Source organism: Macrobrachium rosenbergii, chromosome 53 (assembly GCF_040412425.1).
Source record: "Macrobrachium rosenbergii isolate ZJJX-2024 chromosome 53, ASM4041242v1, whole genome shotgun sequence".
Classification (NCBI taxonomy): domain Eukaryota; kingdom Metazoa; phylum Arthropoda; class Malacostraca; order Decapoda; family Palaemonidae; genus Macrobrachium; species Macrobrachium rosenbergii.
Window position 1 is genome coordinate 52118453 of NC_089793.1, and position 4070 is coordinate 52122522.

A 4070-nucleotide genomic window follows, 5' to 3' on the forward strand; every position below is an offset into this window, starting at 1 on the left:
GTTCCTTTTCCAACCTTGATCCCTGCTCCTACTGCTGAGATGGTGTCTGCCCATTCTCCCCTTGTATGGTCCAGGGAGGGCGAACGCTGAACAGATGGCAATCCATTAGGACACTCTCTGGTTATTTGATTAGCCCAGTGCCAGTTCTTGTCATCCTCATTATCTCTGCTTCATTCTGAGGAGATAAAGAAGCTTTCGAATGTATTGTAGCCTCACTTGGATATCCAAGGAGAACCTTTCCTCAACACCAGAAACATTGGTCACTACGAAAAAGTTCCTTATCCCAGTGGACCTCACTGCTTTGGTAATCTCCTGCTCCTGTACACTCAGGGGTGCATGGGTCAACTTCGTCCTCTGTGGGGTGTGGGAGAGGTTGGGGAGACTAGTGGTCGTAGGAGGTGGTTCAGGCCCTCTTCTTCTTCTTCTTCTTCAGATGTACATTCATCACGTCATGTACATTACCTGCCTTCATTTCAGTCTTTATGTATCTCATCTTATGCATCATTGTAGAGCCTTTCTGCCGACGTGTGCATCTACCTTTTATATGCCATGTACCGAATGTTGTACGTATTTTTATGCTTGTAAGAAATCACAAGTTCTGTATGGATGCAGCGGGGCGTGGGGCGGGGGGGCCTCGGGTCTCCCTCTACCTTTCCGCCCACTTTTTGTTTTATAAACACCCGTCGAGAATAATAAAGTGTTACGGGCTGCTCTAGGAGCAAGAGGAGCCCGTGCTGGCACAAGGCCAGCTAAATCTGAAACAACAGCAGCATCATAAAGCATCAGTCTCTCTCAGGAGGACGGCTGTGGCTGTGTCAGTATGAATTCACTGAGATGACTGGTTTGAGATTTTCTGCCAGCAAAACAGTAACCATGCACTTTGGCCATATGAGGGGATTCCATCCTGATCCACAGACGTAGGCATTGCCGGAGGATATTAAAGAGTGTAGCAAATTTGCCTACTTTTAAGAGAAAACTGAAATCACACCTGTTTCAGAAGCAAAATTAATGGTAACCTTTAAGATGTTTTAATAAATGTAAATAAATTTGGGTTCTTAACTGGACGAATAGGTAATTTTATCTTTGTATTTAGTCCTATTTATTTTTAGACTACAGGTTATAGGCCTACCTTTGTTTTAAGAGTCACCTTGAACCTTTTAGTTAAAGTACAAATTAATGTATTTGTATTTTAATTTTAAGAGTCATCTGTATGGAAACTTTTTATGTAATAGAATACCCATTGTATTTGTGGAATAAAGGAATTATTATTATCAATCCCATGTAAGTGGTGTCATTCGGTGATTTCACAATGCAGAGTTGCCAGAATTCACTAAGCATCCAGTATACGTGACCTAATCGACACTTTATGGAAACATATAGTGTCTCATTTATCACGTACTCAACCTGCATTGCAAAACGAATATGCTTGTGGTTAAACGAGAATATAGTTTTGGGCTGGAAGAATGAGACAGTCCATTAAGAAGACTCTGAAAGAGTGCTTACTATGCAAGGAAGCACAAAATCAACCCATAAGGTTGCCTGGATTTCTTCCACTGCCACCCGAACCGGTTAAGCACGAAGTACCATTTTTGTATTGGCGTCGACTATACGGGGAACATTAATGTGTCTGATATGGTGCTGAGATCGAGAAGAGCTGCTATTCAGGCCGAAGAATTGAGAGGGGAGGGTGTGGGAAATTCCCCCCCTCAACGCTCTTTTCATGATGCTTCTGTACTAACATATTTTCGTATGATCTGTTTCATGCTGTAGAGCTATTAGTATCGTCTGCTGTCATAAAAAAATTACTGATACTGACTTCACATTGTGAATTCCCTATGTTCTTTGTATCTGTTATTAGTGTAAAATCCAAATGCATCTGCTTGTTTATGAGTTTTGTAGAGATATGTACGTCTTTATCGCATAATGAGGGCAAGAGAACCGCATCTATTCGAGAATGACGCTTTTTGCATTATTTTGTTTAGTTTTTCTATGATACTGCCTGAATCATTTCTGCGTTAGGTAATGGAGGAGCTGAAAAGGAGTCTTTGTGAAAAAGACACTTTCGTCGGCCTAAGAGTCGAGTGGTGGCCTATATGGTTGTCACTTTGCCATTTCCAGCATTATATTTGGGAATGTATGTGCACTGTACGTGATTGCTGTCCTGTATGGGCGTGACGTCATCCAAAATTGTGTCGTCACACACCACCATTTAGTTCACCACGTTGACCAAATGTGTTGAAGTTCCAGCGTATTATTCTTTTAGTTTAATTTTTGATAAAGGACTTGAAAATTGCCTTAAAGTTTTTTTTTAATGTGAACTTTGTAAATCAGTTCTGCATTCACAGTAATTGTGTCACTCGTCTCCTTCGAACAGTAAAACTCGAATGCAGAATGGAACGAGTAGTTTTTGGCGCCCACCTTATTTTGGAGATGATCAGTTATCTGGTGTCTTGAGTGTGTGTGCTTAGAAAGGTCGATGACTCTTATTCTTTGAAAACTTTGTAATTTTGGTCAGCGTGGGTGCCTTGGAGTTGTAACCTCGTTTTATTTATCTCTTATATAATTACTTGTTTGATATGTTTAACCTTCAGCTATTAAATTCATTCAAGTTTAAATTCCGCACGTGTTTTTCAATGTCCCTTCATCTCATTTCATTTTCCCGTGATCCCAGTTTAGCGATGGTGAATATAATTTGATCTGATAAACTTTGTATTGTGAGAGATCGAAATAAGTAAAACATAAATAAAAAAATATAAAAATTGAAGAAATTTGGATCCGTACAAATGAATAATGAAAAACTGAGTTGTTTTAACTGAAGTATATTACAAATTCGCCATTATTACGAAGCACATTTACTGTTATCTTGACATAACAGGTACGGTGGAAAATAGATAATCTGCCAAGAGAACTTTATTAATTATATTTTTGCAGTAAAATAACTCGGGTTAATACTGAAATGATATATCTATATATCATATATCACATTTGGTTAATGTAAGATGTTAAAATACGCAATTTTAACCCACAGTTACATAAAATAATCTTTGTCACCCTAAGAATGCCTTATTAATTATATTTATCAGTTAAATAACTCAAATTACGATTAAAATAATATGTTTTTATTATAATTTTTACATTTTTATCTATTTAAAATGTTAAAATACCTTATCATTAACCATAAATAAGTAAAATAAGCTATCCTATTTGCGATACACTTTTACCGTAACAAACTACTTAAGTACGGTAGAAAAAGGTGGTCGCTAAAAATGCTTCATTAATATATTTATAAGTAAAAGAACTCAACTATTTAATGAAATTATATAACATAATCACATTTATAACATTTAAAATAGTTTAAAACTTAAAAACGTCATTTTTAACCCATTCATAACAAACAACCCACTCATTTTGCGATACTCATTTACCCGTTACGTGGCTAAACATGTACGGTAGAAAACAGTTCATCCGCCAAAAATACTCTATTAATTACATTTATAAGGAAAATAACTCAATTTTATATTGAAATAATATATATTAAATGTATTTTATACATTTCTATTCGTTTAAAACGTTAAAAAAAGCATTTTATAACCCAAAAACGACCCGAGCAAGAGACCTGATCGTGACTGGGTGGAAAGCGGCCGAGGGCCTCGACGTGTGATCCAATTCGGTCTGTCATTCCCGTTGGTGGTGTCGTGTGATTACATTTATAAGCACAACGACTCAATTTTATATTGAAATAATATATATTAATTATATTTAATACATTTTCATTCGTTTAAAAGTTAAAAACAAGTATTTTATAACCGAAAAACGACCGGAGCGAGCGACCCCGACCCTGCCGGGTGGAAGAAACCGACCTCGGCCCTCGACGTGTGACCCAAATCCGCCTGCCACAATTTTATATTGAAATCATACATATGAATTATATCTAATAAATCTCTATTCGTTTAAAAAGTTAAAAAAAGCAATTTATAACCCAAAAAACGACCAGAGCGAGCGACCCGGACCCTGCCGGGTGGAAGAAACCGTCCTCTCGGTCCTCGACGTGTGATCCAAATCGGTCTGTC